This window comes from Leptonychotes weddellii, unplaced genomic scaffold (genome assembly GCF_054177405.1).
Source record: "Leptonychotes weddellii isolate Sample4059 unplaced genomic scaffold, ASM5417740v2 HiC_scaffold_2032, whole genome shotgun sequence".
Lineage (NCBI taxonomy): Eukaryota > Metazoa > Chordata > Mammalia > Carnivora > Phocidae > Leptonychotes > Leptonychotes weddellii.
Window position 1 is genome coordinate 1 of NW_027789752.1, and position 13,762 is coordinate 13,762.

Genomic DNA, 13,762 nt, shown 5'->3' on the forward strand with positions numbered 1-13,762 from the left:
TGGCTCAGTCGGTTAAGCGTCTGCCTTTGGCTCAGGTCATGATCCTGGAGTCCTGGGGTTGAGCCCCACATCGGGCTCCTTGCTCAGCGGGTAGTCTGCTTCTCTCTCTCCTTCTGCCCATCCCCCTGCTTGTGCATACTTGCTGTCTCTGTCGAATAAATAAATAAAATCTTAAAAAAAAAGAAAGCAATATGCCTTTAAAAAAATTGTGAACATCAACTTTAAAAGAGTTATGCTCTGGGTCGCTCTTGCTGTCTGTTGCCTTGAGGTGAACTAAGGCCAGGAACCCTGCGTCATGTCGAAGCTGAATCGGGCCACTTGGGCCCTCAGGAAGCCTGAGGCTGGTGGCGTAATCCAGACCATCGTGTGGGCAGGCCAGGCCATCCAGGCCCCCAGTAGTTCCATCCTGGGTCAGAGAGGTGTTTCCATCAACCAGTTCTGTAGAGAGTTCAACGAGAAGACAAAGGACATCAAAGAAGACATTCCTTTGCCCACCAAGATTTCTGTGAAGCCTGACAGGACATTTGAAATCAAAATTGGACAACCCACTGTTTCCTACTTCCTGAAGCAGCTGCTGGGATTGAGAAGGGGGCCTGGCAGACAGGGAAGGAAGTGGCAGGCCTGGTGACCTTGAAGCATGTGTATGAGATCACCCGAGTTAAAGCCCAGGATGAGGTCTTCGCCCTGCAGGATGCGCCCCTGTCCTTTGTGGTTCGCTCCGTCATTGGCTCTGCCTGATCCCTGGGCATTCGTGTGGTGAAGGACCTCAGTTCAGAAGAGCTGGCAGCTTTCCAGAAGGAGCGAGCCGCATTCCTGGCTGCCCAGAAAGAGGCAGATTTGGTAGTGCAGGCAGAAGCTGCCAAGAAGTGACCCCTGTCCCCCACACTCCAGGATTTTGAAACTGGAATGGAGGCCAGTTGGAAAAGCTGTACCAAAGGGGCAGAAGGGAGGCAACACCAAGCTGATTATTATTTCCCTGACTTTAAATTATATATTTTTACATGTATGACAGTCTCAAGAGATCAAGCTTAAATAAACAACCTTTTGTCACACTCCCCCCCCCGCATAAAAGAGTTATGCTCTGAAGTGATTTTCCTCACTAGTCAACCTCACTGATGAGGTCTCGGTGAGAGATTTGGTCCTCAGTCAGACCAGGAGAGCCAGTCAGGCTCTTCAAGGAGGACTCGGTCACGGACGGGTGTGAAATTAGAAGAGTATGAAGAGCTGGTCCTGGACAGTTGGTGCGGGTTACTGGGCAAGTCAAGAGCAATATTTGGGGAAGGTGATTCTGACCTTCTTATCTTTATTCTGACTGAGACATGCAGGATAAATTGATGCTCCTAAATTTTACTCATATTTTTCTAAAATTTGCAAATCACACATAATCTGAGGATCTATTACTATATTTGCTGTATACATTTAGTAGAACCATTGCCCCCATTTATTTATTATTCCTTTGTATGTTCATTCTTTACTCCTTTGCAGACAGTCATTCTAATTTTCCTTCTCTGTGTTCTTGCAAAAAGTGTATTGCTTTCTAGGCATTAAAAAATAATTATCCTTGCATACTATATATATCATTTATATGGCAAGATGGGAGGTGGTTGGGAAGACACTGGGAAGTTCTTTTGAGATGACTAAACAGATCTGCATCTTGATTGTGGTGGTGGTTACGCAAGTTTATACATGGACTAAAGTTGCATAGAATTACATGCACACACGCACATGAATGCAGGTTTAAAAACTTGTGAGCAGTAATTAAGGCCTGTATATTAGTTAATAATGTACCAATGTCAATTTCCTGGTTTTGATATTGTATTACAGATATATAACTTGTCACCATTGGGAGAAGCTGAGTGAAGAGTACTCTTTGTACTATTTTGGCAACTTCCTTATTCTATTATTATCCTATAGATATATTATTCTATATCTATTCTATTATTCTATTATCATTATTTCAAAACAAAAACTAAAAAGCTGCAGAACATGCTTTACTACTAACTAAATAGATGCCAAGGTAAACTAGAATGCATATATATTTTTTGATTGCTTATGTATTCTTCCTTGGTGCCAGACGATGTTTTAAACACTTTACATGGATTAACTCAGTTTATCCTCCTAAACATCATTATTTCCATTGTACAGATGTGGAGATGGAATCACAGAGAGGTTAAGTAACATGGTTCAGTCATATGGTTGGGAAGTGGCTAAGCCAGGATTAAAAGCCAGACTCTCCTTTCAGACATTATACTGTACTGCTAATGTCAAAGAAGCAAGATATTGATGCAGCACTTATAGCACTAATGTTTCTAACAATATTAGAAATAACCAAAAATGTAGGAATGCTGAAATAAAGTATAGCAACTCTAAGAAAAAAAAATCCTCTCTTAATCAAGCCACAACCACCACTTAGTCTAACAAACCAGGTTTATTTTGAAATTGAAAACTAGTTTTGAAAGAGGGAGAACGCATACCAAAGAAACTGTGATGTGTCTTACCAAACAAAGGAAAAAACAGAGTTAATGTAGGTTGTGGGGAAGCCTGGAGTGTAGAGTTTTGTTGGGCTTAAAGCAAAGCAGGGCTGTGTGAAAGGATGGACATCAGAATTAGGCTTTGAAGTGCGTCCAGGATCCTGTTTCCTTGGAAACCACAAAGATAAAGGTGGAATGTTGTGTTTAGAAACCTCTTATTGTAGTTTTGTACCTGGGTTGAAGATCAAGGCTGATTCTCAGTGTCAAAGTGATTTGGGTCCTCTTGGCAGGAGGGGGATATTTCATTCTTGCTGATGTGCTTTCAAACAGCGAAGGTTCTGGTTGTCTGTGATTTTTAGAATAGGTTTCTCAGTGAATAAGAGAAGCAGTGGTCACTCAAAGAAGGGCTCGTGACTCCATAGCTGCAGCATGTGCTGGGAGAGATGTTTTCTGCTAACTCTTTGGCTAGCTCTATCTCTGTTCTCCCAGCCTGACGAATTCCCGAACATGTTTTTACTTTCTCGGTTCTAGTTAATTTCTACTTTCTGAGAATGTACATAAGTGGGATCCTGTTTTATATCATATTCTTTGTTTACTTTCCCCCTTCTCAAACCTTATTTTAAAAATTGGCCTTTCCTGCTCAACTCCCACAAAGCTCAACCCGCATTCTGCCATCCGTGTTGTGATGTGAACATTCAATGTGTTGACTGAACTGCTGCATTTAAACTTCACAAAGAGCCAAGATCACACTTTATCTCCTCACTCTCAGTAACAAACACCCAGGTTTGCTCCATTTCCCCATCACAAAAAATGCTGCAAGGAGCATCGCTGTACATTTCTCTTACGGACCTATATATCTTTTGGAAAAAAATCCAGGAACACAACTCTGGTTATTAGGATCTGTTTATTCTTTTCTTTTTTTTTTTTTAAGACTTTATTTATTTTAGAGAGAGAAGGTGAGCAAGTGAGAGGGGGAAGGACAGAGGGAGAGGGAGAGAATCCCAAGCAGACTCCCCACTGAGCACGGAGCCCATTGCAGGCTCAGTCTCACCACCTTGAGATCATGACCTGACCCCAAATCAAGAGTCGGACACCTAACTGACTGAGCCCCCCGGGCGCGCCGGATCTGTTTATTCTTAATTGAAGAGTACCAGGCTGCCCTCCAGAATAGTTGTTCCAGACTTCCAACACTGTTGCATCAGCACTCCTCTGAGCCCACTTCCAGGCCAACCCTTGGGTCATCCAACTTTCTGAGGTTTTCCACTCTCTCTGGTGTTAAGTGATATCTCATTGTTTTCATTTTTGTTTCTTTGATTGTTAATGAGTTCAAGCGTCTTTACATGAGTTTGATAGCTTTTGTGTTTGTTCCCCTGTATATTGCCTATTCATATCCTTTGTTCCAACATCGTTCATAGAATAAAACCTAGCCCCTTCCTATTTTGGCATTGAGTCCTTGGTACCAAAAGCTCACCTTTTCTTTTTCCAAGATTTTTTTTTTTTTAATTAATTTCTACATCCAACATGGGACTCAAACTCACAACCCTGAAATCAAGAGTCACATGCTCAGGGGTGCCTGGGTGGTTCAGTCAGTTAGGCAGCCAACTTGATTTCGGCTCAGGTCATGATCTCAGGGTTCTGGGATGGAGCCCCGTGTGGGGCTCTGCGCTCAGAGCGGAGTCGGCTTCAGGATTCCGTCTCTCCCTCTGTTCCTCCCCCTGCTTTCTCTCTCTGTCTCTCTAATAAATAACTAAATCTTAAAAAATAAAGATCTTGTCGCATGCTCCACTGACTGAGCCAGCCAGGTGCCCCTGATAGCTCCCTTCTCATCACTGCCCTTTGCCCAAGCTACACGTGGCCCCACAACAGCTCTTCCATCTTTGTTTTGACTGTCTCTTCTGCCTGGATTACACCGCCTTCCCCTCGCCCCCAATCTAAACATGTTTCAAATCCTAAATATTCTTTAGAACCCAGCTCAAACTATCACCACCCTTATTTGCTTAGCTGGAATGACCCTTTCCCTCTCAACTCCCACAGAGCTCAACCTGCCTTTCCCTTTGTCTTCTACCATAGTAGGCCTTCCACCCTAGCTACTGAGGTGGGTATCACCTCCCTACAAAGACAGGCTTGGTTATGTGCAAGCACAGAGAGATTCAGGGGGCATGTTCGGAGAAATATTAAGACTTTAAAAGTAAGTAAGATGATTTTTACTTTATTCTTTGTAGTTTCCTCTAACCAGTGTTTTCCTAACTATAAGTTGTAACCCTTTAGTGGGTTATGAAGTCGATTTACTTGATAGAGATCGCCTTTTTACTTTTCCCTTTTTAAGAAGCATAAAATGGAGTATATCACAAATAGTATCATTTTGTGAAACCAGTTGCAATTTATATTCTTATGTGAATGTGACTAGAAGGCAATGGAAAATGTATTTCTTACTGTGGGTTGAGGTCAAGAGAGGTTTGTTCTACTGTACTAAAGGGTCACAGAACATATTCCCCCAATATATGCTACTTTGGCATATTGACTATTTTGAGCTGTAGGCACTTGAAAAACAGAAAGGACAGACTTTCTCTGACCACCCCCCACCCCCCACTTGCCTAAAGGCAGACCCTCCAAAAAGAACTCAGTTGTCATAAATCTCTTCCCTGGGAATTTCATCAAGCAGGGAAGATTGCCCCTTATCACAGGAGAAGTGGACCCCACAGCCAGACAGACTTTGTCAGAAACTATCATACCTCCCATGTATTCTTCTAAGGGCCTGTTCATCTTTCCTAAAAGGCATTTACTCTCCACTAAGAGGCCTCCAGGCCCCCTCCCCTTTCACTATTAAGATGGTATTTAAGTCTGAATTCCAAGCCACCTTGGGGAGTTACTTATTTTTTCCTGGGCATCTCCCATGTATCCATGAGGTATGCATGTTAATAAACTTCTGTTTGATTTTCTCTTGTTAATCTGTCTTTTATTATGGGAGTCTCAGCTAAGAATGCAGAAGGGTAGAGGGAAAATTATTTTCTCTCCCCTACAGTACAAATATTGATATTATTTGTATCTATGTGTGTATCACTTTCCCCTGAAATCGTGAACCTAATACAAAAGAAAAGTAAAACATAAAACCTAGGCTCAAATTCCATCCTGGTCACTTTTTAGCTGGATGATCCATATCCCCAGGGGTCTCATCTTCACTGGAAATTTCCCCTATGTGTAAAACAGGAGTGAAAAGCCCTACTTCCTTCCCAGGGTTCTTGTGGAATCAAATGAGAGGACATAAGGGAAAGGCTTTTGTAATTCATGAAACACCCAGGAACCCAAATATACTTATTTTCTGGGTCACAATATAGAAGAATCTCTAACTGCTACTCATCTAGAGATTATATAATGTACTAATTGTTTCCTGTGTGTTAGTCTTTCTACATCATGATTGTGAGTTTCCCAAGGTAAAGATCTAGGACTTGTATCATTAGTGTTTATCATAACGAAATGACTAATAATTATTAATGTATTGCCATGTTGAGATTCTGCCCTAAGTACTTTGCATGGACTGTATTTATCTCATTTTATCCCTATGGTAATCCTATGAGGCATATACATTTGCTGTCACTATTTTACAGATATTCAAACTGCAACACTGAGCCCTTATTCTAGCTCCATGTCTTTTTCTCTTCCAGTTTTTCCCAGACAAGTGAATCGGGGGAATAGTTGCCTCGTTGCCCAGACAGTTCAGGCCTTCTCCTGGTTACAGCAGGTATCTAGCCAAGGGCCACAGGACTGTCTGTGTACTGCTCTGAAGCCTGGAGTTCCCTAAGTGGAGACACAGAGTCCCTTCTGACCCCCACACTGTTCGGACACAAGTAGTAAAAATGCAATCTGTTCCTCTTGGTTTATACTCAGGTAAAACTGATGGACAGAAGGGCCTTTTGGAGATGGAGAGTGCAGGGGTACCTGGAGATGGAAAATCATGGGAAGTCTGGGCCTGCTTCCAGAAGGGCCTCCTAAGAGGCTCCAAGCTCAGCATCTGCAAAAGTCATGTCTACCTGGAAGCTCAGAATATGACCTTATTTAGAAATAGGGTCTTTGCAGATGTAATTAAGGATCTTCAGATGAAATCCTGCTGGATTTAGGGTGGGACAAGAGAAAGGAGTGGGAAAGTTGGACACAGAGACATGGGGAAGAAGGCCATGTGAACACACAGGCAGAGATTGGAGTTTTGCTGCTGGAAGCCAAGGAAAGCCAGGAGCCACTAGAAGCTGAAAAAGGCAAGGAAGTATTCTCCCCTAGAAGCTTTGGAGAAAGCATGGCCCTGCTGATACTTTGATTTCAGACTAGTCTCCAGAACTGTAAGAGAATGAATTTCGGTTGTTTTCAGCTACCAAGTTTGTGGTAAACTGTTATGGCAGCCCTCGGGCACTAACACAGGGTCCTAGCAGCAGTTTGGGTGTGAGCTGTTCCCAGAACAGGAAGAGTTTGCCGCTGCTGCCAGCCCACAGTGAGGCCAGTCGGGGTTCTCCCTGCCCTGCCATGGCCTCAAGTAGCCCCACAGAGGTCCAGGGCTGAGGGAGGTCAACCACCATCTAGGGGTGCTCAGTGCCACTTGTGAAGATGGAGATGCTCTGAGGAGCTCTGAGGAGGCTGGGGAGACCCATGAAGGAGCCAGTCTGCTCACTGTGGAACACCTCTCCCATTCCCGATCCCTTTTTCCCCTCGGCCATCTTCCTTCCCTCCACTCCCCTTTCCTCCAAGTACACTTCCTACTCAGCTCCTCATCACACTTTACTCTCCCTCCCCACCAAATTAGAAGAACTTGGTGTCTCTCATGAATGAAAGGATGGTGTATTTCCTAATCCTGCTTTACAAATTACCCCAAATTTAGAGGCTTAAAACAACACAAATTTAGGGGCACCTGGGTGGCTCAGTCGTTAAGCGTCTGCCTTCGGCTCAGGTCATGATCTCAGGGTCCTGGGATCGAGCCCCGCATCAGGCTTCTTGCTCAGCGGGAAGCCTGCTTCTCCCTCTCCCACTCCCCCTGCTTGTGTTCTCTCTCTCGCTTTGTCTCTCTCTGTCAAACAAATAAATAAAATATTAAAAAAAAGAAAAAAAACCCCACAAATTTATTCTCTTACAGTTCTCGAGGTCAGGAGCCCAAAATGAATCTTAAGGGGCTACATTCAGTGTCAGGACTGATTCCTTCTGGAGGCTCCAGAGGGAGGATCCGCTCCTGTCTCTTCTAGCTTCTAGAGGCATTTCTTGGCTCCTGGCCTCAGCATCCAATCTCTGCTTCTGTCATTACATTGTCTTCTCCCCATGAGGCCTCTTGCCTCTTTCTAATAAGGTCTGTTATGATGATATTTAGGGCCCACCCAGATAATCCAGGATAGTCTCCCCGCCTCTAGGTCCTGAATTTAGTCACACCTGCGAAGTCCCTTTTGCCAGTTAAGGTCATAGATTCTCAGGTTGCAGGGATCAGGATGTGGACATCTTGGTGGGAGACTATTCAGTCTACCCACAAATGTGTACCCTTCCCTAAAGCATCTCCCTTGAAGCACTGATCCCATTGAGGTGATTGGTAGTGGTGAACTCTGCCTTCAGCTAAGGTCACCAGAACCTGGCTAATGGTGGCCTCTAGCCATTTGTGGACAAGGGTTACAGCCCAGGGCAGCTACCTTCTACCCTCTTCTGGGACCAACCTGCAGGAAGTTCCTTCCAGGGTGCAGGCTAGACCTACTTCTGACCTGCAAATTCCTGAGAGTTCCCTGAGAGGTAGGGGGGAGGGCGTAGATACTGGGTGCTACATCCTTTTGAGTAAGGATTCAGAGGCTAAGGTCTTTAGGTCCCTCATCAGGCATTTCCTGACCATTGAGGCATTCAGGATGCTGACTTACAGGGATGAATAGGACAAAACGCCTGTCCTGAGAGAACTCAGAGTCTGATGGGGGAACTGGGAGGATAAATTAATCCTGGAGGAACTGTTAAAACCAGAAGAGGGTATATGCTTGCTAGGACCTGGGGAAAGTACAGTTGGTCTGAGAAGGAGGAGCAGGGGTTGTGGGCGGGGGGGGGGGGTGGCGGGGGACGCACATGAGGAAAGCTTCACAGGGCTGAATAGTACAGACTAAACAGTAGGTCCACAAAGGAGGGGAACATATCTGGACAGAAGAAAGGGTTATGCCAAGTCATGGGAGGAGTTGCAAATTGTAGACATTGGGTCGGGTGAGAACAAACCAGCGCAGATAGGGGAATGGCTGATGAACATCTAATGAAAAGCCAGGGAAGGTTTGCAATTTAGGAACTGTAAGGGTATTTACCTTTATAATTTTGTTTTGACGTTTCTGAATAGCTAATAATCGTATTAAGTTTTTTTCTATTGTTTATTTTGGATCAGACTTGAGCTGGTCACTTTATGGGTATTGTTTCCTTAAATGTCTCTAGATACCACCACCAGGCAGGTACCGGTATCCCCATTTTACAGACGAGGAACTGAGGCCTGGTGAGATTACGCATCTTGCCAGTGTCATAGGTTGTAAGAGGCAGAGCCAGGACTCAGACTCAAGTCTGTGGCCTTGCACGTAGCCTCTGCTTCTCCATACTGATCACGACACACGGGCATGCATTTCATGTGGAGGATAATAGGGTGGAGGAGATGGAAAGAGTGTAAAGCTCAACTCTGGCACAGGGTGGAAATTTTTCCCCTCTTGATAGCGGTGGAGCCAGGTGGCCCATGGGTAAGCAGGTAGAAATGAGTCCGCTGAAGCAGCGAGGCCCTCAATCCTGTACATCATGAACTTCCTGTTGCCTCCCCTCTCAGCTTCCAGTATATGCTCTTCACTTGGTGTTTTCGACTTCAGAATGTGAACTTTGGAGTCCCAGCACCTAGGCCGGAACCCCTGGCTGTGGCACTCACTGGCTGGGGGAGCTTAGGCAAAACACTTTAGGCTTCCTAGTCTGTAAAATGATGATAAAACACCTATCTGCCTTGCAAGGTGGTCATGGTGATTAAAAGAGAGATGAAGTAAAACGCTTAGTCGACAGTGACTGAACTTGACGAACACAAGTGGTTGTCATCATTTCTGAATGGCATGCATAATACGGCCCTGCTGCTACCATGTTTGCCCCCTTGGGCAAATGCTGTCCTGGTGGTCCCGTCGGGCTCCAGCTATCCTTGCCTCTTGGCATTCCCTTCCTCTCCTAGCCCCATCCCTGCTCCGGCTGCCTCAGTCCTCTTCTCTTCTCCGGGACCCCGGCTAGATCTCATCAAATTCCCCGCCTTCTGTCAGTCCTTATTCCCTTATCTTTCTGCTAAGGGCTTCCCCCAGAGTATCTCCAGCTGAGCCCCTTCACTGAATAGATTAATATTCTTAAGTCCCGGTGAATGTGTCCCTCTAGATGGTTAATGGGATCCTCAACATCAATGTCTTCTTGGTTCCAAAAGCAGTTTGTCCTCCCTGGATTCTTCACCTTAGTGAATTTTTCCATCATCTCCCAGTTCCTCAGGTCAAGGAGAAGCTCCTTCCTCTCTCATTCTCCAAATGCCTACCTCACCATATCTTACCAAATTTATCCTTCTACAATTCCCTCCAATCCATCAAATCATCTCTGTCTTCTCCTAGTCACTGCCATAGCCGAGGCCACCACTAGCTCTGATTAAAGGACCCAAAGTCCAACTAACAATAGCAGTCCTGGGGCACCTGCGTGATGCAGTTGGTTAAGCATCGGACTCTTGGTTTTGGCTCAGGTCATGATCTCAGGGTCGTGAGACTGAGCCCTGTGTTGGGCTCTGTGCTCAGCAAGGAGTCTGGGAGTTTCTCCCTCTGCCTCTCTGTCCCATGTGAGCACACACCCGCTCTCTCTCTCTTTCTCTCTAAAATAAATAAATCAAATTTAAAAACAAAAACAAACCCAATACCAGTTACATGGCAGACTTTTCCAGGAACCAGGTTGGACATGATGAGGCTTTTGTTTGTTTCTTTTCCTTCAAATTTTACGATGAGACTTTTGAAGAGAACATGAATTGCTTTTTGCCTCTCTTTTCTTTATGACTCCTTTGAAAGCGGGAAATTATTTACATACCTAAAACAGATTTTGATACTGACTGACATAAAAAAATTTTGGTACTACCTCACCCTAGTTTCTCAAACCGACCAAGTCATTCCAAAGTTTCCTAAGACGTTCGGATTTCACAGAAGAGTGGCAGGAATGTCAACTCTGTCCTACTACCAAACAGGTGTCAAAGTTGTCACTAAAATGCCTGTGGTAGTTTGGGAAGCCCTTGAAGGCACCGGACAATTCCTTGTAGTCCTCCCCACACATGCTCACAGTGAGAATCAGATTTTGTTGCCCTAACCCTGTGGGGCAAATCTCCAAGATGGCTGCTGAGGTAAGGCAGCAATGTCCTGCCAAGACCTGACCCTCTGCTGCGTGAGAATGATTGAGTTAATAGGCCCCACTTCCTCAGAAAGTGAGTTTGCATACATCTGTTCGCCCTGCTTATGGTTTGCTGGCCCTCTGTGAGGGCAGGGGGCTCAGTCAGGCTGAGGAGAGAACCCTTCCTTTGTCAAGACCCAGACCTGCCAGTTGTGTCTCACCTTTGACAGGAAACCAGTTAAGACCAACCAGGGAGGGCCTCCACTGTCCAATACCAGTGAGGGACCAGGCCCCAATTCCCCAGCGCTCTTCCTCTTCTGCTTTCATTCACTGTTTTCCTTCCACACCCTTCAATCTTTGAGTTTGGTGAGTGAGCACTCCACTGTTGTGGTGGGAGGAAGAGAAGTGGGTAGAAATGTGAGGAGAGAGGTGAAGGCAGATCCTAGCCAGTCCCACTAAGCTAGGCCATGGCAGACACATAGGCTGTCCTCCAATCTCAGGGCCATGGGCAGGTCTGGGATATCTTTGGTATTTTAGGTTGTTGGTATCTTCCTTTTGAATCTGATTTAGTATCAGTTCGAGGCATATGATCCTGGGAAGGAAGGGCCCCGACATGGAAATCCGCACGCTCAGGCATCAGCTCAGCCACTAATGGCTCGGACACTCTGGAAGTAACTCTTCCTCTGAGAAGGAATTACTCTGGAAGTAACTCTTCCTCAGGCTGCACCTTTGAAAACAAATCTCAATGGATGAGATGCTGTGTGCAAAGGTGTCATTCCTGGACAGCTCTAAGTCACTGCTGCTTCAGCTTCTAACTAAGTCACAGAGGATCCCACCATGTACTGTTGGTCTGAGCAGGGAATGAGGCCCTGGGCAGGGACCTCGGAGCCTGTATTGATCTCCTAGGGCTGCCCTAACAAAATACCACAGACTGGGTGGCTTAAACAACAGAAACTTATTTACTCACAGTTCTAGTGGCCGGAAGTCCAAGATCTCTTTGTCATCAGGTTTGGTTTCTTCTGAGGCCTCTCTTCAGCTTGCAGATGGCTGCCTTTTCACTGTGTCCTCTTATGGTTGTCCCTCTGTGTTGGCTGTATCCTGATCTCTTATTTGTTGTTTTCTTAAAGATTTATTTATTTATTTTAGAGAGAGCTTGTGCTTGCGAGAGCAGGGGAGGGGCAGAGGGAGAGGAAGAGAAACTCAAGCACACTCCCCGCTGAGCGCAGAGCTGCCTCACAACCCTGAGATCATGACCTGAGTCAAAGCCAAGAGTCTGACGCCTGAGACACCCAGGTGCCCTCTGATCTCCTCTTCTTATAAAGAAGACACTGCTCATATTGGATTAGGGCACATCCTAATGACATTTTCTCTATCTATCTATCTATCTATCTATCTAAAGGTTTTATTTATTTGACAGAGAGACACACAGCGAGAGAGAGAGAGCACAAGCAGGGGGAGTGGGAGAGGGAGAAGCAGGCTTCCCGCACAGCAGGGAGCCCGATGCAGGGCTCGATCCCAGAACCCTGGGATCATGACCTGAGCCAAAGGCAGACGCTTAATGACTGAGCCACCCTGGTGCCACCCTAATGACATTTTAACTTAAATGCCTCTTTAAAAGCCCTATATGGCCTTTAAATACAGTCACATTCTGAGGTACTAGGAGTTAGAGCTTCAACACAGGAATTTGGGGGAGGGGGTGGGGGACACAGAGTTCATAAAAGGGCCTACTCTGAAAATCTCTGAGTCTGGGGTTGAAAACTGGGGACCCCCTCCCTCAGGAACAGCTACAGTCCACACTGCTCTCTCCCCTTCCCTCTCCCCAAAACTCCTTACAAAGGGCAAAAAGTTTTCAAAAGTATTTCTGCCTCAGTTTCTATTCCCCTCAGTGCATTTTCACCAACCTCTATAATGGTTTCACCTGTGAACAAAAACACAAACTCTGGCCTCTTCCAGGTACGAACAAGTGGTGTTCAAAGATAAGAAGTGGTGTCACCCACGGACTTGCTGGTGAGTCTTGTGCAGGGCCGGCTTTCCAAGGTCCTGTCCCACTCTTCTAGTTAAACCGACTCATTTCTAAGACACCAAGAGGCCTTAAGACTTCCACTTTCGTCTGGTGTACGAATCGCCCCTCTGAAATAAAGTCAAGTCTCTGCCCTCACAGATTCTGGGGCGGACGAATGTAACCAAGGAAGGACAGGAGCAGGGCATGCTGTGCCTTCCATTGGTTCCAGCCGCCCAAGAGCTTGAACTACGAGCGCCCTGCGCTGGGTAACTTCTCTATTACCTGCACCAAGCTGTCTCTCCATCTGGGGTTTTCCTCCCGGACGAACAGGAGTCTCCTGCTGCGGACTGAGCAGGTAACGGTACCGATGGCAGAGCTCCCGCGGAGTGGCCTCGGTTAAAGCGGCCTTTGAACCTTCCCGCTGCGGCAGCTCTGACGAAACCCACACGACTGTTAGAACTGAGGGCCGGGCTACAGAAGCCGGACCCTCTTTGTCCTCTGGTCCATTCCTGCCTGGAGCCTCCCATACTCCCTGCCTTAAGGTTCATTGGCATTGAAAAGGGGGGAGGGGAAAGATTGGGGACAATGAGAATGTCAAGGACTTAAGACCTCTGGCAAAGTCGCTCAGGCGCACGAGGGACTCTTAACAAACTGGGTGGAGTAAGGGGTTGAGTGGCACACGCTAAATAAATCCCGCGGACCCGAGAAGCCAGGCCATTACTGACACCCAACCCGCAGGCAAAGCTCGGGAATGCCGAACTTGAGCCGGCAGAGGCCGGGCGATACGAAGGTGGCGGTTTCCCTCCGCAGCCGGAGCGCCGCGCCTCTCGGGGCCACTTCCGGCGGGGGTGTGGAGGTCGCCCGCGCGCGGCCATGGCCGCGCCGCTTCCCGTGGCCTAAACAGCCCGCCCGGGCCCACCCTGGACGGCGAGTCCCG

General features: G+C 46.4%; 1 long non-coding RNA gene and 1 pseudogene across 1 annotated transcript; one reads left to right on the forward strand and one right to left on the reverse strand.

Annotated features, from left to right (window-relative positions):
* The first annotated feature begins 166 nt into the window (after positions 1-166).
* Positions 167-1,513, forward strand: LOC102744709 (large ribosomal subunit protein uL11m pseudogene; annotated as a pseudogene).
* A 1,189-nt stretch (positions 1,514-2,702) lies between these two features.
* Positions 2,703-13,509, reverse strand: LOC145718708 (uncharacterized). The gene is made up of 3 exons (XR_014141976.1): positions 13,108-13,509; positions 11,791-11,943; positions 2,703-2,817 (listed from the first exon to the last, which is right to left on the reverse strand). It is a non-coding gene; the product is annotated as an uncharacterized LOC145718708 (long non-coding RNA).
* Positions 13,510-13,762: the final 253 nt, after the last annotated feature.